This window comes from Psammomys obesus, unplaced genomic scaffold (genome assembly GCF_907164565.1).
Source record: "Psammomys obesus unplaced genomic scaffold, mPsaObe1.curated_primary_1811, whole genome shotgun sequence".
Lineage (NCBI taxonomy): Eukaryota > Metazoa > Chordata > Mammalia > Rodentia > Muridae > Psammomys > Psammomys obesus.
Genome location: NW_026596064.1, coordinates 2,120,884 through 2,142,463, shown reverse-complemented (window position 1 = coordinate 2,142,463; position 21,580 = coordinate 2,120,884). Strand labels below are relative to the sequence as shown.

At 43.4% G+C, this 21,580-nt stretch overlaps 1 protein-coding gene and 1 long non-coding RNA gene across 7 annotated transcripts in view; one reads left to right on the top strand and one right to left on the bottom strand.

Moving 5' to 3' along the window:
• The window catches only part of Map3k13 (mitogen-activated protein kinase kinase kinase 13), a 146,046-nt gene that overhangs the window by 103,607 nt on the left and 20,859 nt on the right, over positions 1-21,580 (bottom strand). The window contains exon 1 of one of the 6 annotated variants that reach the window (XM_055624877.1): positions 15,458-15,814. The exons of the other annotated variants lie outside the window; for them this stretch is intronic. The gene's annotated coding sequence lies outside the window, so the exon portion shown is untranslated. Of the gene's footprint in view, positions 1-15,457; positions 15,815-21,580 lie in introns of those variants that run through there. 6 annotated transcript variants of the gene reach the window in all.
• On the top strand, positions 16,416-17,622 carry LOC129689610 (uncharacterized). The gene is made up of 2 exons (XR_008722144.1): positions 16,416-16,551; positions 17,266-17,622. It is a non-coding gene; the product is annotated as an uncharacterized LOC129689610 (long non-coding RNA).

The window sequence follows — 21,580 nt, the reverse complement described above, 5'->3', positions numbered from 1 at the left end:
GAAGCAGGAGGCTCCGAAGTTCAGGGTCATCCTTGACTACATAGTGAGTTTGAGGTTAGCTCAGGCTCCATGAGACTTTGGCTCAAGAAAATTTAAAAACATCCTTCTAGTGATATCACCATGTACAAATACTCCAAAAAGAAGGAACTAGAAGTCTTATATATTATAAGATACAAATGCTGAATCTAGGAAGAATGGGCTCAGTTTTTAAAATGACTTTATACAACTCTCTACAAACAGGCTACCACTGTGTAGAGCAACAATCAGTACCGTTGTCCTCTCCTTACAGTTGACAATACTATGAGAGCAAAGAAGACGGCACACAAAAATCTCTCAAGGAATATTAATTTTAATATTCACTCCTTAATATAATTGCATGCTCTGTTCAGACAATGCACTTACAACCAAGTGGCAAAGCTATAAGGGGAAAGCTCTGGGTTTTCTGTCCCATAGAATCATGCTGCAAAACTACAGTAGTCCTGTCTTTAATAGAAATAGACAGAAACTGTTGGTGGTTAAAATTACATCTGCCCAAACAACTTCATAGGTTCTGATCTAGTCTCATCATGGCTGAGTATTAAAGCTTTGCAGGGAACTTAAGTAAGAGGTGGAGAGAACAGAGCAAAGGTTTTGGGAGAAGACTCAGTGTACAGACTCAGTATATAGACACCCTGAAACCATGCAAGCATGTTTCTATGGCATTACATCTATGTTCAAGATGTTTTAACATATGCTGTTGGGTATCTACAGGGATGAGTTATAGCTCCTGGTTTCAAACTATTTCACTGCATCAAAACATTGTAAAGAAGAAATTTAAACTGTTGCACTAATTGGCAACCATATTGGAAACAGTGGGAGATATTGGCCTCCAATATCTAGTCTTCTTTCTTCCATTAGAATGTGGCTCTCAACTTTCCTAATGCTGTGACCCTTTAATACAGTTCCTCAAGTTATGGTGACCCCAACCAGAAAATTAACACGTTGCTACTTCATAACTAATTTTGCTACTGTTATGAATCATAATGTAAATATCAGATATGCAGGATATCTGATAAATGACTCTTGTGAAATGGTTTCTAACTCCCAAAGGGGTTCCAACCACTTTGGAGGTTGAGAACCGCTGCATTAGAAGTCCATCTTTGGCACTCCTGAGATCACATTTGAACCTTTCTATGTATGCACGGCTACTGGGCTAAATGCTCCTCTTTGGACTAGAGATGTGATCATATGAGTAAGCCTTACCAGTGAGAAGAATGATGCCTGACGCATCTCCTGGGGCCTGCCCACCACGTGCACACTAACCAAGCTTCTGCCATACAGATGTTCATAATATCTATGACCGAAGAAAGCTGTCTGCCCAGAACAGCTACCTAAGAGTGATTTAGCATGCTTCTTTCTTTGAGCCACTGAATTCGTTGAGAATCTGTTGTTGCAGCTTAATTGGTGTTCCCACCGTGTATGCTGCCACCGGGTAGTGAATGGTTATTTCCTCGGTTAGGTAAATAAGCAATGACTGTTCTAGACACTAAGAATTAATGTCTCAGGGAATCAAGGATCCAGAGGAAACTAAAGCAGAAGTGCGAGAAAGTTTTCAATCATGTTTTGTCTTAAAATCCACAAACTAACAAAAGAGAAAATACCAGCATACTGTTGTGATGCCACTGGACAAAGGTGTACGAACAGCAGTAAAATGAAGAAGCCCATGAAGCAAGTACAGGCAGAGTCTAGCAGGCCTGTGGTGATGGAAGCTGAAGGCTGCAGCTTATCTGCTGGGAGCCTGGGGCTTTGGAGACATAGAAACTTCTGTGAGGAAAGTGGTGCTGGGCCTGGGGACATATGCTAGACCCTAGGACTTCATTTTCAATTTTCGTAAGAGTGTATTCATTTTCCTCAATCCGAAATCTCTTGACATTTTCTTTAAAAAAAGCTCCAAAGCCCCCCATCCCAGGCCCTCTCCTGTGCTGCTTGGCCAACCCTGACCATCACTGTCTCAGTCTGGCCATGCCATTGCTTGGGGGGAGGTGCTACCTCACACTTCACTGTGTGGCACAGCCCACTACAGAGTATATGAAGAAAAGAGCCACTTTAGGAGGACATGAGGACAAGAAGGAGGATAGGGTGCCAGTAGGAAGCCATTTATTTAGTTTCTTCATGCAGTAAAACCTTACTAGTCTGCTGGCAGCAAGCTGAGGTCTGTTAATAAACTAGTACCTAGCTGCCTGGAAAAGGCGTGGTGTCTAGATCTGAAAAGTTCATTTCTTAATCCATCTTTACATACAGAAGTTGGGATAGGATGACATTTAAAGGCTCACCAGCATCTTACCCCAAACACTGAATTTGGGGGTAGGAACAGCACCCCATCCACCTTTGCTTTGCTGGGCATCAATGCACTCATTTTCTCATTCCGAGGCAGTTCTACATGGAAGACCTGGAGGCCGTTGCTCACACACTTTGTCATGGTCTCCAGCTGTTCCTGGCTTCTCCGACAGCAGAATGGACATGAGATTTCAACTGGACCCCCAGCCACTTAGTCCCACCTTACAGCACCACTCCTCGCTATGCAGGTGTGTCCCAGGCCCACTGTGGGGTTGGTCTGGCTTGCTTCTTTCCTGAATGGACTTCAGCCAAGGCCTATCTAACTTTATGGGGAATACGCCAACCTAGACACAACTCTGATAAGTAGTCTGAGAAAATACCAGACCTGAAGTTTAAGTCAACATGGCCCTGCTGAAAGCAACTCATGACAGAAGCACTGACATGAAAATGATTACATCTTTAGCTTATGTTTAGCCTATTAAATTACTCGGGCTCTGTACTAAATGTGTATCTTTGAGATGTGTACCCTCTAGAAGACAGACTGGTGTCTTAATGTGGCGTTCATTATAAATGTGCACAAAAATGGAGTACAATTATTACATGTTGTGAAGGAACTGGAGAGATGGCTCAGTAAGTAAAGGGCCCTTCTGCTCAAGGGTGAGGGGTTGAGTTTGGATTCCAGGGCCAACACAACAGCCAGGTATGGGGGTGTGGGTGCTTTAACCTTGGCACTGTGGTGGGTGGAGACAGGAGGAGGGTGGAGGGGTCTCTAGTCTCAGGCTCAGTGAGAGGCTCTGTCTCAGAGGAATAAGTTAGTAATTAAGGAAGTCACTCAAAGCTCTCCCCTGGCCTCCACATGCGTGTACAAGCATGTATAGCCCCCCCCATGTACACACACACATAGGAACAATGTGCCCCCACACATGCACACACAACCACACACATGTACACATAGACCCACACACATGCACACACATGTAGACAGACATGTATACACTCACACTGACACACACACATTCACGCACTGTAAGAAAAGTTGTGACGTAAGGAAAGCTTGAGTGTGTTTTCCTCAGAGGAGTGCTCACGGCATAGCTGCGCTGTGAAGCAGTCACAGATGGTGCTGAGTTTGCACTTCTGGGACAGCACCCCTACAGGCTCCTACAGGCAAGGCATGAGCCTTTTTGGACCATCCCCTGCACGTGCTTTCTGAACCCAGTAAGCTAATCCATTGCTGCCACCTACTGCAAATCTGAAAAACAGTCTTGAAGGGAAAGTGCAATGTACTAATATTACTTGAGACTCATTTTGTCAGAGAAATGAGTTAACATCTAATTAAATTATCCCAGAATCCTGAATGATGATTAATAAGGCATTATGAAAAAATAAAGTAAGCTACACACAATAGCATTAAATGGCTTTACGCCACACACATGGCACGATCTCTGCTTTACCACCATGCAGAAACATGGATCCACTCTTCTGCACTGGAGGAAAATCATTCAAAGCAAAGGGGAAACGAAGTGAAAAGACTTCAGGGCATGCATTCAGTCCCTCTCAGGACCATTGACCCCTACCTAGTGGCCAGCGGCTTCAGCTCCAGTGGCTGTGACTTTCCCAGCATACGGGCTGAACCTCGAACTGGACTGATTTTGATGGCCTGAAGCTGAAGGAAGAGATGCCTGCTTCCCTCTCCTGCCAGAGCTGTATCTCACAATCAGTACCAGGTCAAAAGTGGCTGAACAACTAAGTCCAGAGAGAATTTGCATGAAACAGCACAGGGATATTTTCAGAGAAGCTGAGGAAATTAAACTTCTGCATGACTTGCAAAGGAGTGTGAGTACATATGTTACACTGGGTGGGGGGGACTATAATTTGGAGGAATTTACAAAATTGACAAAATATAAAATGAAACAATTTACACAACTGAGTTGTGTATCTCATTGTGTATCATTAAGATAAGGAGATAATTTTGAGATGGTAGGGAGGTGGGAAGGATCTAGGAAAAGTTGTGGGAGGAGAAAACATGATTAAAATATTGTTGTGTAAAAAACTGTTAATTAAAAAAATAAAAAGAATCATTCACTTGGACAACTGTAGGATGAGATGGGGAGAAAAAGGCTGACTTGCCAGTTCAGCCACAGATGGAAAGACAGAAGAACATTTCTCACATGAGAACTGTTCAATTTCAGCATTAATTAAAGAAGTGGAAACAAAGCAAGATATAACTGTCTGCTTGCAAAGTGGCTGAGATCATTTTATTTTGTTAATACAGCAACACTGTTCCTTTAAGTTCCCTAAAAGGTATTTTCACGTTAGGGCTACAGCTCTTGGCACTATGTGAACACCTGTTTACTGAGACTTCCAAAGGTAGGGTGTTGCTGTTTTGAGATTACATCTCACGTTCCCCAGGCTCCCTTCAAATCAGCTGAACAGCCTGGGATGCTGCTGAACTCCTGAAGGGAGAGACTGGAGGAAGTAATTACTGAATGGCTGACCATGTTCTCAGCTGGTGGGCCATAAAGGGGATGGGGCCAATGGTACTCACTGCCATATGTGACACAAGAGCACGTCTGCCTCACCTCACTCTCTGGTCCTTTCCCACTCATGTACCAGCTGGCAGAGAGTAGGCATGGCACCTGCCTGTCAACAGCTGCAGCAGGGACATAAATAATGGTGGCACTCTTGGACACTGAGCAGACTCAAATCCCACAGAAAGCATATGGGGAGTGCTTAATAGTGATTTACTAAGGGAGTAAATTCCCGTGCGGAGTAAACACCCGTATAGAGTAAACTTGGGACCCAGCACATCTCCTCAGGCCAACAACAGAGCGTCCCATCCTGTATCTCTGACCTTGTAGAAATGGGCTGCTAGCAGCGGTGCCTTTGGCTTCTCACTCACGGCTTTTGCTGAGGTCAGTCTAACTGTGTGCATGCCTAGCTGTTTCTAGACTCAGCACATTTCAGCACTGACAGTGAATGGTACATTTTACCCTTCTGATTTTAATTGTCCCAGTTCTAGTACCCTAGTGACAGTCATCCAATCACAGCAAATTAGAGAAAATAAAATAAAACAAAAGGACATTGCAAAGGCGTTTGGGTAAGGAAGCCACCTTGGGCAGGCACCAATGTCACCCCACGAGTAGCACTAGGTCTCTGTGGCCCATACCTCCCCCTGTGATCCTCCATCCTTAAACACAAGCAGGACTTGCTCCTATTGACATGGGAAGTGAAGGTGCTGGGGTAAACATGACTACATGCACATAATTATGTGACTGTCATATAAAACCATGGCACTTGTCTGCCACTTCCCTCCCTTTCCCAGCAGCCATGCAGAAGCATGTGGCCATGCTGGGGGGTCCCTCAGGGCAGGGAAATGTGGGTTGACCTCTACAAGCTGAGGACAGACTTCCTCACCTGGCAGGAAACAAGGAAGGGGGGACAGAAGTTCTCAGTTTGGTAACCACGACCCATAGCCTCAGGAACTGAATGTGTTACCTACCACAAGTCCCTTAGTTAGACCTCCAGGAGAAAAGGAACTCCACCCTCGCAACTGTCTTTACCTAAGCAGAGAGCATAGCTAGGCACACCCCATGAGTCAGGTAATAAATGTGTATTTTTTTAAGCCAGTAAGTTGTGATAATAGTGTTATACAGAATTTTGTAGCATCCCAACTACAGGCAACTTGGTTCACACCTATGGAAAGCATCTAAATCCCTTGAGGTACACTTAATAAATGCTTAATAGCATAGTGCATTGTTCCTTTTAATACAAATATCAGAAATAACTAACAAATATCCTGCCTGATGACACACGTCGCCTGGGCGGGAAACCTGAAATCAGTATTTCCTGTCACACGGTGCGCTGCACTGCAGAGGGAGAATTCTGAAGAAAATATCAGAGACACACACGGCCTCTGGCTTCCAGGGTGCTTTGCCTTGTCTGCCATTACTATCGAGATCATGTTTACACCCCAGGTTGATCTGAGTCACCAGGCAGGATGGTTGTTATGAGTTTCTATTTCTATCAAAAGGATTAATTAAAAAGAATAATGCACCACACGACTAAAATTCAGATGCCATCAAAGGCAACACTGAAACTCCATCGCCATTTCCTCTTGCTCACTTCAGCTTCTGGGTGCCGTAAGATGAACTGGCTCCTCACTACATGCTCTTGCCACGGTACACCATGGCACTGTCCTGAGCATGGATCATAACCTCTGAAAGCAGGGCCCAAAGCAGACCTTTTTCTTATTGGTTCTCTCAGGTACTTTGTTACAGTGAAAGAAAGTTCTCTAACAGAGCGAGCTTATTTGGAAACAGCATTTGAAGACAGCGTTAGCTCAGCAAACAGAACAACATATGTTGGGTCCTAAATGCAATGCTTAATATTCTCGTAAGAGGGCAGGACACACATGTGAACCCTGAAATATGTGAAACATATTCCTCACTCATCCTGCCACTCCCCTGGACCCTGCTCCTTCTTGCAACCCACCACCCTATTTGATGCTGCTGTTGCTTCTCCCTGTTTGCCCTCTTCCTGAATTGGGAAAATTGTTTCATAATTGATTAAATACAATAATAAGCTATCAATGAAGGTAAACTGTGATTTTATTCCAGACTTCTATTCTGTACTTTAAAAAAAATCTTCAATAAACGTGTAATTTACATGCTTAGCCAGCTCTCATGCATTCAACAAAATAAGTGCTGATCCCCATAACAACCACCAGAAGCAACTGATACAGTACAACCCAGACGTCTCTAAAACCCCCTGGTGCAGCTTTCTAACACACAAAAAAAGTGCCTCCCTAGCCCTCATTAACATGCTTAGATCCTTTTAACTTAAGGGTCATAAAAAAAACCCATAGTTTTCACCAAATTATTATTATTATTATTATTGAGATAAGGGCTCACAACGTAACCCAGACTGGCCTTGAGCCAAGCTCATGATCTCCCTGTTCTGCCTCCTGAGGGCTGGGATCACAGGTACATACCAGCACACCTGATCACCACTGACTCTTAACAGTGCTGTGCAAGGGTTCAGCCACCTGATCGTTTATTTGGTTCTATAGCACTTGGCAAAGCAAGGGCAATCTGTGTTCTTTTTTCTAGTAGGATATCTTAATTATTATATAAAATAATGGGTTAAATTATGGTATTTTCATATGATCACACAATGTATATTTAATTCAATTTACATCTTGGTCATAGGTCTCTCCCTCCTCTCCTTCCAGCCCCACCCTCCCTCCTTCATGTCCCTCCCCCTATTTCCTCAGAATAAGGGAGCCCCCTATCCAGATACCCCAGCTCCTCTATTCACATGAGAATTGAGTTCCTCTTTCTCCCTTGTGGCCTGGTAGGGCAGTTGCATCAGGTGGAAGTGATCAAAAAGCGGGTTACATAGTTCATGTCAGATATCCTTACTCCCCTAACTATTGGGCCCACATGAAGCCTACAATGCCCATCGCGTATTTATAAGTAGAGGATCTAAGTCCAGACCATGCATTGTCCTTGGTTGGTGCATTGAACTTCGTAGGCTCCTGGTTGATTGGCTCTGATGGTTCTTGTTCCCACTCTTCCACCATTACCTCTGTCTACTCTAGTTCCCCTTCTGATTGAGATTTTTGTGTCCTCCCTAGGGTCCTTCTTGTTACTTATCTTTGTGGGATCTGTATATTGTAGTATGCGTTTCCTGTACTATATGACTAAAGTCCACTTGTAAGCAAGCACATACCATGTGTGTCTTTCTGGGTCTGCGTTACCTCACTCAGGATGGTCTTTTCTAGTTCCATCCATTTGCCTGAATTTTTAATATTTGGTTCTTATTTCGGTGTCACTGTCCTCCCTCCCTTTTTCTGTTCAGTCACACTTGGCCTGACACTGATCTTGTTCTATCGTGGCAGCTAAGTGGCTGCCGTGCAGACGACGTGGGCCACAAAGGCCCCTGCATTGCTTATTTGCTCTTCTGCCTCTGCTCTAAAGCTGAGCTTCACGAGTGTAAGCATAGATCAAAACCCCAGATTGTTACTGCGCCATATTCCTATGTCCTAACTCAGGTTTCATGCGGAAGAGCCCGAGAACTTCGAGTTAAACAGGATCTCAGTTAATGCCCGTGCTTGTGGTCTGGAGGGCACATTTTGAAAATCAGTTTTTAATGTATTACCATGTATCTCACGCATCATTTCATTTCCGCATTCTTTGTGCTTGTGATGCACATTTTACTTCTTAATATGCTTTCAGCCCTATTAGAGGGCTTTTGATTAAACAGGTCAGAATTTTTTCTTTTTTAGAAATTAGTACTCGGTGAAATGTTATGGTGCACAGTTCTAGTACCTTTTATGAACATGTGGGGGTGCATGTTATGTGTGTGCATGTGTGGGGGGGTGCATGTTATGTGTGTGTGGGAGGTACGTTATGTGTGTGCACATGTGTATGTGGGGGGTGCAGGTTATGTGGGTGCACATGTGGGGGGGGAGGTACATGTTATGTGTGTGCACATGTGTGTTCTGGTGCACACGACCTGTAAGAACAATCTAGGTGTCATCTACCTTCTTTATGACAGGCTCTCTCGTTGGCCCACAGCTCACTACTTACACTAGACTGGATGGCCAATGAGCCACAGGGATCCTCCCACCTCTGTGTAAATCTCCTGTGGTTGCAAAGTGTGCCACCATACCCCTAACACTTCTATATGGGTTCTGGAACTCAGACTCAGGTCCTCATGTTGGAAGACAAGCACTCTGTTGATTCCATGTTAACACCAGGAGCATTACCCCATTGTTACAACTTTGAACTGTGTGTGTGTGTGTGTGTGTGTGTGTGTGTGTGTGTGTGTGTGTGTATGCCATGTGTGTATGCCCAGAGAGCTTCAGATCCTCTGGAGCTAGAATTAGACGAGGTGTGAGCTGTGAACCAAATCTGGGTCCTCTGAGGAGCTCTCTTACCTGCTGAGCTGTCTCCCAGGAGCCCCACCCCCGTTTCTGTTTCTCAAGTACCCTGTTTGAAATCCTGGTTCTTCAGCTGTCCCTGGAAGGAGACATTTTGGTGAATTCTCCCTGCAGTCCCCTGAAGCAGCCATGCAAGCTCTTGCTTCCCACATGTACAGTCCTTACTGGCTAATCACTCTCTGGAGAACAGGTTGTGGAGTAGCCCTTCCCCAGGATCTCAGTTAGTAACCTATTTTTGTGTGTATGTGTCTCTGTGGGTGTATGTGCACATGCCTAGAAGCCAGAGAAGGCTATAGGTGTCCTCTTCTATCACTTATTCCTTTGAGGCAGGGTCCCTCCCAGATCTGGAGCTCTCCCTGGGCTAGGCTGGAAGCTAGCAAGCCCAGGTGATGCACCTGTCTCTGCCCTCCTTGGAGATGGGTATACAGGTACTGCAGGGACATCTGACTTGTTACACTGGGTGCTGGATCTAAGTTCTGGACCACACACTGAGCTCCCTCTCCAAACCTCAGTTAGCACTTGGCTTGCTTGGATGGGTTTGGTTTTGGCCCTGGGGACTAAGCCCGGGGAATTTGCACATGCTAAGAATACATATCATCATCAAGGAATACACCCTCAGCACCCAGGTGACTTCCTATGGTCTCCCTTGATGAGTGTGTTACCTAGTGTGATCCCTTGCTATTTAAGGGAACCTGAGTGAGAAAAATTTCCCAGCTATTTCTCATTCACTGGGTTCCCACTGTTCCCACCATACCATTAAATTCTGAAAGCTGGGAGGACAATGTGGAGACAGCCTGGAGTGGGATTCAACTGTTCTATACCTTCCATGCTGATTGTAAGAAAGGCTCAGAGCTGGGTGTGGTGGCACACACCTTTGATCCCAGTGCTGGGGAGGTAGAGGGTTCCTAAGTATTGGGTTGTGAGAAACCTTTCTGTATAGTGCGCAGTCACCCCAATCCCTGTGCTGTGCGCCTATCACCCCAGCCTCTGCTCTTAATGCCAGCCCCAAATTGGTTGTCAAGTTCTCAAGTGTCAGTTGAGTGGCTATCCTGCCTCTGCCTGTTTGTCTGAGTGTTTTTCTGGCCTACTGCAAATGGTGTGTTTATTCTGCCTTCTTTGCACTGAGAAGTAGGAAAAGGGTTGGGCTGTGCTGCCCAGGTGTTCCATAATTGTCTTTGATGTCCACAGAATATCTTGTGTAAACGGCTTCTGCTAAGTCTGTGTTGCCGGTGTGTTTTGAAATTAATTTTACCAGGCTAATCACACCACTTTGCTATGGAAACCACTCTCACAACAAAGCACTCAAGATTTAATCTTTAAACCGTATGGTTGAGGTAGTATATTACCGGGAGACAGTCACAAGGATTGTTTTATGAGGAAGCCAGAGGGAGATATTTTTATCTCATTTTCCAGAAGTGAGACAGTACATGAGAAAGTGCCTCGGATGGAGTTTGACGTGTAAGTGTGTACATGCACAAATACATAAGTAATCTGAGCGTGTATATATGTGTGCATACACAGACACTTTTGTAGCAAGGGGAGAGCAGGTATGCCCTCCAGTAAGCTTTAGTCACCTGACACGTCCATAGTTGGCTATTAGTTTTCCATATGCAGGAAGAGCCATTACCTATTGCAGTGACTCAGTCTTATTGGTTTTTTGAAACAAGGTCTTGTTATATAGCCTGGTCTAGCCTAATAAATACTCCCACCCTTCCTCAGTGCTAGGATTACAAACATGTGCTGTAACCTTAGCCTGGTGATTTTAGGTTATTTGAAAATACAAAATTCTCAAAATACAATTTCAAAAAATACAACCCAGAGACTGGGCAGGGGACTCCTAACTGTAACGCAGCCCTGGGGAAGATGAGGCACACAGACTGACGCACGGCCAGCTTGAGCCACCCTGACTTCCAGGGTGAACTGGGAGCATCCCAGGTGAGGGAGAGGGGAGGAAGGAACATAAGGGACAAATGACAGGGAGGAGGGCTGTGAAATGCTGTCTTCTGGGCATGACAGGGCCACTGTGCTCCTGAACTCACAGTACTGTGGTGCCTACATGGGGTACAAGAGTGGGTCTCTAGGTAGTCAGTCCATGGGTTGGGGAGGGCTCACATATCCCTAACCCACCCTGGGAAACTGCTGAGAAGTGATGGATGCTGGGGAAAGGGGAGTCACTGGCTTCAGTTGTACCCACATGCAACTCTAGCATACGCCGGTGGACAGCACCACAGTCCACACACTCAAGCAGACGATCCTGGTTAAACTCAATGGCTCACAAAACAAAAAGACATGAAGGTGGGACAGGGACTTATAGGAATGGAGTTGATGGGGGGGGGGGATAAGACAGTGAGTGTAATCAGAATACATTATCTGCATTATGAAACTGCCAGATTAAAGTCAATATAGAAAAGAAAAAGAAAAACAAAGAATAACAAATCTGCCTAGAGCTATTATGCCATGCCTTTAAACCTTATTCGCTTCCTGTGTTCCTTCTGACTTACATACTGTTCTTATTTCTAAGATCTCATTCCCTGAAGTAGATGAGCTATGGGCCAAATGAGGTTAAGGTAAATTTGTCTCTGGTTTTGTTCTCTTTTTCTACTCCTCTGCCTAATTCTTATATATAAAGAACAAGATAAAACAAAACAAAACAAACAGACTGTCTTCCAGCAGACTTCAATCCAGGGTCAGCAAGAGCAGGAAGAACAGAGTGATGAGATCAGAGGTGAGTCAGAGACCAGGTGCCACAGAAACCAAGAATGTAACAACTGCTCATCTGAAGGCTTGTAAGCAGCTAGGAGCTACAACTCAGAAACTCGCAGTCTGGGGGACGCAAAGGGTTAACAATCTGGAAATTGATGGACAGTGACAGTGACAGGGCGGAGCAGGGTCATCAAACAAAGGCTCCAGATGGAAGAAAATGATTCTGTGGTCACTAGGAAATTCTATGCAACCCATTTATTAGAAACATTAACATCTTAAAGGCCTCGAAGTCCTGCCATAAACACATAAGCTCCTTTCTTTTAGCTTTTCGTGTCCTGCTCAAGAAACCTTTCCCTCAAGCCATTTTCCTGCATCCTCTTTCCACAGCTTTGTGGCTCTGTTTAGATGTATGAGCCACACCTGTTTATTTTTGTGTGTGGAATGCTGGAGGCTGAGCGTTCTCCTCTGCTGTCTCTTCTCTGGCTCAGCACAGAGCAGGAAGGGACACTTCTCAGCAAGTCTGACAACCTGAGTTTGAGCTTCAGATGCACATAGTGGAAGAAAGAACTGACTCCTGCAAGTTGTCCTCTAATCTGCACAGATATTGTGACACATGCATGAGTATGTATACACATGCACACACACACATACACAAACATATGTACGCACATACTTTTTAAAAATTAGTGAATCTTAAAAAAGAAAAGAAAGTTTTGGAGATCTATTACACAACGTGGACACACTATTGCTAGTCTGTACACTTAAAATTGTTATTAAGTTGTTTATTTATTAACTGTTTATTAGCAACTAAAAAGCTTTTAAAACTTCACAAAAATCCTATTATAAACTCTAAAAACAACAAGAAAGTATTCTGAAGGTTTTTTGTTTGTTTGTTTGTTTGTTTAATCGAGCAGATTGGCAAAACTCCAAAAGTCTGATAATACACTTGGCAGGGATATGGGAACCAATGTCTTTATACATTGCTAGGAGGCCACAAAAGAACCATCTTCCTGGAGGCCAATCCCGCAGCCTACGGCATCTTTTGACAATGCATCGAAACACAAGAACTTCACTGCTGTTTTTAACAGGAAGATAGTAGAAACAACCAAATGCCCACCTCTATGAGAGTCAAAACATACACTGTAATAAACACTGTTTTAAAATGGAAATGTTCCCTAAGTATTATTAGCAAGACAAATTCAACATGTATTAAAAGTTCAGAAAAGAATGCACGTGCTTTGTGGAGAAAGGAAGCAAATAAGAGTCTATATGTACTTTCACATTTCCTTGTGTGTCCAGAAGAATTCATGGAGTGCACGGGGAAAACAACAGCAAAGGCTTAGGGGCTCTAATGAGAATCCGAGCACCACAGACAAGAACCGGCTGGGGCGAGAAGACTTTTCAGCATGTATCTTTTAATGTGCTGGTCTTAGAATCATGTGACTCTACTGTTATTAAAAATGAATGTTTAGAATAAATTTTAATGATATCAGGTGACATTCATATGACTATTTCCCAGGTGTCTATTCTGACAAGCAGCACTACTCTGGGCACTGGTGATTCAGCACTGAACAAGATAAAGTTCTCCTAAAATTCACATCCTACAGAGAAAGACCAAATATACACATTTGTACATATATACACATATATGCACACTTTTTTGTATTTCTAAAATAATGTCCCACTGTACATTGAAAAGAAACAAACAGCAAATCAAAGCAAAGGGAAAGGAGTGGTGTAGGGGTAGGAGTCAGGCAGCCCCTGAGGGTACTCCAGGATGCTTTTAGGAAGAGGCTGCTCTGAGGAGGTGGAGGAGGGGGAGGGAGGGAGAGAAAGAGAGAGTGCCTGGGAAGAATGCTCTCCAGACAGCAAAGGCCCTAAGGCTCAAGCTTGATGTGTCCAAGAAACAGCAAAAACATGTATGTAGCAGGGCAAACTGAGGATGGGGTGGTGGGACTGCCGGACTCTGGCATGGGGTGCAGCATGCCAGGGAGCCAGACTGCGCACAGCAGGCTTGTAGCAGCTGTGCTTGTAGAGTGCGGCCATGGCGTGGTTGTGAGGCGACTCACTGGAGCATTTGAAAATTTTCAAAGGAGCTTGGCTTTTTAAAATTACCAAAGGGTTTTGGTGGCTTCAGCCTTCCAGGTGGCTAAAGGACTGAAACATTTCAAATGCAGTCGGCAAACAGCTGCTTCCCTGGTGACTGAGTCACCTCTCACTCTGGCTTCTTTCCAAAGACTTCTACTCCCTCCCTAGTCTTGCTTCATGAACCAACAACTAACCAAATAACTTCACCCAAGAAACTTTATTGCCTCAAGGAAGTTAACAGGCCAGGAATCTAGAATTACTGAGCTTCGACAGTGTAAAGGACGAAGAGTCGTTGCTTCATTACAGTCCTGGGGCCTTAGAACAATGTGTCCTGAGCTCTCATCCCACCAGTCCCACAGTCTGGTTCCCACCCAGCCCACAGCAGTAAGAGGCAGGCTTGGAAAGAATTCATCCCGAAGGTCTGAGATGAAGACAGGGAAAACCCACTGAACTACATAAACAATCTCAACATTCATCAATGGCTGGCAGGATTACCTGCTAAGAGCTAGCCTTTAGCTCATATATTCATTATATCAGACTTTATGTCCATATTCAAAATCATATAATTGTCATGCATCTGTTTTTTTTAATACATTGTAGTGAAAGGAAAACAGAAAATACCAACCCTTGCAACACCAAATGCAGCCTTAACATCCTTGTAGCAATACTTGAGAAGTCAGTGTGTTTATCTAACAATGTGCAGTTCCCAGAATCCTAATCTCAAAACAAGGGCAGTAGAAGCACCTTAATTTCATATATGAGGCATATTTTATATATTATGACTGGGATTTCTACTTGACAAATCATTACAGAAGTCAAAACCTTAAATTACTTCTCTCAAGTCACACTAAGTTTCTTAGGACGCTTACGATTTCCAGCCACTTCATTCTGCTTCTCCTGAATCTAGGTTCTCAACTTTTTGTTGTATTCTAAGCAGTACTTTCTCATTCATTTCATTTCTTTGACTACAAAGATCTCAACTTCAGCCACCCCCAGAGTGATAGCTGCTAACACAAGCATTAAAGCAATTGTGAGAAATACAGAGTGAAATCTAAGCATGATTTGCACATGTTCAATCTCCAGGTTCTAGGTATAAAATCCAGGTTCTAGGTTCCCATCTGTTTTCAACTGTAAACACTTCCACTCAACCTAGACATAAGACACTCGACATAAGAATCATTCTATACCATCAGGATCAGCCTGAGTAGAATTCCTGCTTCAGATTTTCATAGTTTCTCTTTTCATTTTAAAGAGCAAAACTATTTGTAAAATGCTGAAACGCCCTAAGCAGATCTAGTATAGAAGCCACAAAGCCATGTAGAACTTGATTTAATCTTATGAAAATTATTCTTGCAATTTTCCTACATAAGAATGCCATGAAAGTTTGAAAAAACAAAAACTACTTACGGCATGCTGAAGCCTGGGCAGGCAGCGTGAAACTACCGGCAGCCGGCTATTCCCTCCGGTTAAACTTTGTCCCCTGCCTGGCTGTTTCTGGATCAAGTTCACACAGATACATGTTTGCAGTGGCCTCGGAAGCTACCGCCCGAAAAGCCAGGTAGGATGCCTTGTTCCTTTAACTCCTGAGGATCAGCAACGTCCCAAAGGTCAAGTTCAATGTGTGTAACGAGACGAATGCAATGAAGTCTAGGGAAAGCTCGAAAACTCTCACTATTCCTGATGGCCAGGCTTGGGTTTCTGACAAATTTCTTTTCCATGTGTTCCAGGGTGGGAGGAGGACAGTCCCCGGTGCTTCATGTATCTTGATTCTTATTTCAATAAAAGCTTCTCCTCCTTCTTGGGGCGTATACATTGTGCAATCACAGCAGAAAGAGGCCTGAAGCTTGCTTCTCTGCCTGGAGTCTATCAGTTTCTTCCACCCACCTCTTTTTCTAGTGAAATAATGCAGGATTGCTTATAGACTTAGTAGTGCTTTTCTGACACGCAAGCCATCTGTTTTTGTAATCTGATGCTGCCTCCTTTGCCTGCAGGCTTTGCCTCCTGAATGACTGTGTTTCCAGTTCTCACCGGGAGCCTGTGCAGTAGCAGCCATCTCTTATGAACTACATGCACTAACTACTCTGGGAACATTATCTTATTGTCCTCCAGGACGTACATTTTGGAACCATCTTCAACTTTTCTTAATCTGGTGCTCTGTATATAACTTGACTTCCTCACATCCCACTGATTCTCTGCAATGAGCAAAATGACATGTCCCCATTATCAGAACCTGTAAAGATTATTTTACTGAAGGGACTTTGTAAGTATGATTGAGTTTAAGAATCTTGAAATGACAACATTTTTCACATGGGTCCAGTCAAATCACAAGTCTCTGTTATGATTTGTGAACCCTTCCCAGCAGGGATTAGAAAGAGTCACTATGAGGACCCCAGTAGCTCCTGCAGGCTCTAAGATAGAGGAGCGGCACAGTCTAAGCGATGCTGGAGGACTTAGAAGCAAAGAAACAGACTGGCCTTCAGAACCTCCAGGAAGGACGGAAGGTACTGAAAATACTTGTTTTTTAGTGTAGTGACAGCCACCCTGGACCCTAATCTATCATATTAATTTAATTTTTAAATTCTGTGTGTCTGTGGGGAGGCATATGCATGTACAAGCAGGTGCCCACGGAAGCCAGAGGCACCAGATGCCCTAGAACTGCAGTGACGGGGTTGTGAGCCACCGGCACAGGAGCTAGCAGGCAAACTGCAGCAGGTTCTCTTAATCACTGGGCCATCTTTCCAGCCTCCTAACTTGCAGTCATTTAAACCATATATTTGCGATAACTTTTGTAGGGTGAAAAAAAAATATTGCAAGTAATTTAATTTCAAAATGTTCCCTTTAAAGGATAACACTGAAGGCTGAATAGAATATTCTAAGAGGTCTGACAAAGAAAAAGATATCAAAAATATAGAGATATAAAAAAGATACCCTTGCTTTTGTCTAGTGTTTTGATTTTTAATATATTATATTCAATTTAGGAGATCCCAAGTTTTTATCACATAAACTGACATCAGGTACCTGACTCTACTCTCCTTTTATTTATTTTGTTTCTTTTCCTGTGCTGGCACCACACATACAAGCTGCCTGCCTGTGAACTCTTGTATAGCTACAATTGAGAAAAGAAATAGGGATGGTTTCAAATATGTGAAGACAGTGTGGTGGTCTGAATGCGAATGGCCCCCATGGGCTCACAGATTTGAATGCTTTGTTACCAGGGAGTGGCACTACTGAAAAGGATTCGGAGGTGTGGCCTTGTTGAAGGAAGAATGGCACTGGCTCTGTAGTTTACAAAAGCCACGCCAGGCCTAGCAGCTCTCTCTTCCTCTGGATCAGGACATGGAGCTCTCAGCTACTTCTCCAGCATGTGCCTGCCACATACCACCAAGCTTCCTGTGGTGATGATAGTGGACTAAAGTAAACTTCTGAAACTGTAAGCCAGCCCCAGTCAAATGCTCTCTTTATAAGTGTTGCTGTGGTCATGGTGACTCTTCACATCAATATAACAGTAAGAAAAACAGACACTCAACTTCATTCAGCACAGGAGAAATAAAAAAAGAATGACATCACCTTAATATGTATTTTAACTTTAATTTGGCAAAATTCAAATGTTGTCTAAGAGTGCTGGTGAAGTCTGGGGAAATCACAGGAGCTAAAATAGTAGAGTCACTCTGAGAAAACAAGGAGACAAATGATGAACATATAGACTCTTTCATCAATTGAAAAACTAAAACCACACTTTCCCATGTAAACAAACATCGTGTATATGGATATCCACCGAAGCGTTATTTGCAAAAGCAGAGAACTAGTCCTAAGGGAGCTGGTAAAGGCAGTTAGAGTGCAAGTATCAATGGGATACGGAATGAAAAGTAAGGCAGTTTGGGGTAACTCATTGAGAATGAGCAAACTATACTCATTTAAAATATACATGCAGAGAAGCGAATTTGAATACAGTTATGTGTATGCACATGAATGCACATGGGCATGGTTGAGTCAGGGTGTGTATGCCTGCACACACCTCTCAGGAAGGATATTTAAGAAAACAGAAACATCACGCAGACTCTGTGGTAGCTGAGGCTTCAAATGTGGAAAACACATTTACATCCTTTTGTGCTTTGGAACTTTTTACCAAAGCTGATGTTATCACTTTGAAAATATGCTAAATGCAACATGACACCCTAGATTATATTCTGAAATAGAAAAATAAAGCACTTGAAAAACTTTGTAAAAACACAAATGAAATCTATATTTCAGATAATAATCATGCCGGGATTACAAACTCGAGCCTTTCACCCATCTTTAAATGGACATTTTAAACATTCTCAGGGTGGGCTGGTTAGGGAGCTTGGAGGAAGGAGTGATGACAATCAAAGAGGCAAGATGAAAAGCCATGGGAGCTATCTTGCCATGAGAAGATGAGGGCTTCTGGTAAGACAAAAGATCCTTGCAAATGTAGAGAAAAGTCAGACATATTAGCAACAAGAGAGGAAAATCAGAAATGAGGGGTGATATTGACTTCAGGCTGGCGAGACAGCTATGCAGGTACAGGCTCGCTGGCAACGCTGGCAGCCTCAGTTTGGTACAGAATCCCATGAGGTAGAGGGAAAGAACTACCTCCTACAAGCTGTCAGCCAAACTCCACACATACGATGGTGGCACAAGTGCATCCCACCCTCTCCAATAAATCAATACATTAAAAAGCACTTAATTCATTAATTCAACAACTATCTGTTGGTGCCACTATGCTAAGCACAATGTACAGCACTGGGGACATGAGGATGACTTGGCAAACACAGTATATAGCAACTCCAAAACTATTTTGGCTAGAATATCCAAAAGGCATCTATCTAGACTTCTTGTGGGATAGGGGTGCAGACAAGGGGGCAGACCAAGATAGGTGAGAAAACAGAGGGGGAGAAGTGGACACTGAGTTAAGGGACACAAGCAGCACACACAGGAGCGGTGGCAAAAAAGGCAGGGGGAAACGAGCAAAGAGCCTGGAAAAGCAGCAGAATTATGTGAAACCACAAAGGACCAGTGAATGCATGGACCGAGAACAAACACTGAAAAGACCACCAGACACTTGGTGTAAAAGAGGCCCTGGTGCAAAGGACACCCAAAGACGATCCACTTCCTGTAAGGCAGAGCTGGAAGCCAAGAGACACCCCTGATGCAAAGGCCTTCCAGAATGGACACCAGCCTTATATGGGGGAAAAATAAACTCAGGGTGAAGAATGCATAATTTACACATGGCTTTAAGTCAAACCTTGAGACTGAAACGTGGGGTGGTTTGGGGTAGGGTCTGTACAAGAGGGATTTTTCCTATTCCCAGGACAACATTCTCACTTTCTATTCCCATCAGACAGTACTGGGATTCAAACCTGAGACATTTTTCAGAGCAACCCTGTTGAAATATGTGACTGCTTTTAAAACTTGGGATACCTAGAATTTTAAAGATAACTATGGATTGTGCTTTGCTTAGCAAATTACAAGATGTATTTCATTTTCAAAGAAGAAAAAAACCAAAGTCTTAGCCTGATCACACCTGCCACTATTTCTCTGCTTATATAACCACTCACTGTTTACCCTACACACCTGTGGCTGAGGTTTAGCCAAACACTTAGAAGGAAGTCAATGTCTAATCAATACTATCTGATGATGGCAAAGAGCTCAAGCTCACATACGCATGTAAGAGTATGATGTGTACATACCTGTGTGTGCCTGTGTGCCAGCTGCATACTATGGATGTGTCCATCACCAGAACTGGGGACCAAGCAAAGCTGTCCTCATGCCACATGCAAGCTGAGGCCACACACACGGGGGGGGGGGGGGAGAGGAATGTAAAAGAACTGCTTCTCTTCGTCTCCTGTACTTTAAGGCTAGCCAAGTTTTTTTTTTTTTCCCCCCTAGGCATTAAAAGAGCCAGTAAATCATGAAAGAGTAAGTTTCTAAGTTCCTTAAACTTATTTTTAATCAAAGTATATAAAAAACTGAGTTCCAGGTCTCTTTTTTTATATTAAAGCAAACAATATAAAAGCAGCCACTTAAAACCAGATGGGTTAATGTTTACACAGAGGCAGCTTTTCCCAATTGTGTTTTCCTTTAAAGTCTGAATGGTTGACTGACCTTGCTGGAATTCCCCTGTCAGCTGGGAGTATCTATTGGACTTTCAAACAGAAACTACTTTCACATGACACATTAGAACAGTATGCCAAGCAGTACCTGTGCCTGCACCTTGAACCTGGTAGTTAAGACTACAGATAAAATTAATAAATGAAATGTTCCTTCTCTCTTAGGTCACTTAGAAAGTATCAAATTTCATTGTATTTCACATTATATACGTATAGTGTCAGCACACTCACAAGCTATGGCTTCCACCTATCACCAACAGGCCTGTTTTCAAGTTTATCAAATACAAAATACACCATGCTGAAGTGAAAAATTTGAATCCCTATCTGATTCCTATTACTTCAGTGTAACCTGGATGATGTGAAGCCTTTACTATTTTTATTTGAGAATTTCTAAAACATCTATCTTTGTAGAAAAGGCATTTGGAAACTTCTTGGGGGTGGTCATGCCGTTTGAGTCAATTATATGGTAAAAATCAACGGAGAAGGTGCAGAGGCCAACAAACCCCACCCACCAGCTAGCCACACCTCCAGTTCCGCCCCTGGTGTTTCGCCTCTCATTTTCAGAAAACGCTGCCCAGAAACCTACTTTTCTTTCAAACTCTGTTTACAGGGTTTAAAAAAAAAAAAAAGGAACATTTCTACAGAATTTTTTATTAGTGGTTCAGAAGCTGAGATGAAAGCACACAGGAGCCGGGAAAGCTCAGCACAGTGAAACAGCGAGCCTAGGGAGAACTTGTTCTAGACTATCTCAATAATGGCTGACATCTTCTATTACATGGGTCATAAATTTTATAATTGGTTTTTAATTTTGCTAAGTTTTTAAAACAGGCTAGAGAGATGGCTCGACCTTAAAAATAATTTTAATTTAAAAATATTTATTTTTAAAACTTATTTAATGTGTATGAGTATTTTGCTTGCATGAATTGGGGTGGTTTGAGTGAAAAGGGCCCCCATGGGCTCATAAAAAGTGGCACTATTAGATGTTAGCATGGCCTTGTTGGAGGAAGAGTGTCACTGTGTGGGCTCTGAGGTTTCAAATGTTCAAGCCAGGCCCAGCGTCAGTCTCTTCCTGCTTCCTTCGAATCCAGATGTAGAAATCTCAGCTACTTCTCCAGCTCCATGTCTACCTGCATGCCATGGTGACATGGACTAAACCTCTGAGCTGTAAGCCAACCCCCAATTGAATTTTCCTTTGTAAGAATTGCTGGTGTCATGGTATTTCTTTGAATCAATAGAGACCCCAAGACATGTATATATGTGCAAACCTGGTGCCGGTGCAGCCAAAAGCCAGCATCAGATCCCCAGGAACTAGAGTTAAGAATGATTGAGGGTCCCATGTGGGTCCTGGGAACCAAACGTAGGGTGTCTGCAAGAGCAGCAAGTACTCTTAAACCATTTAGCC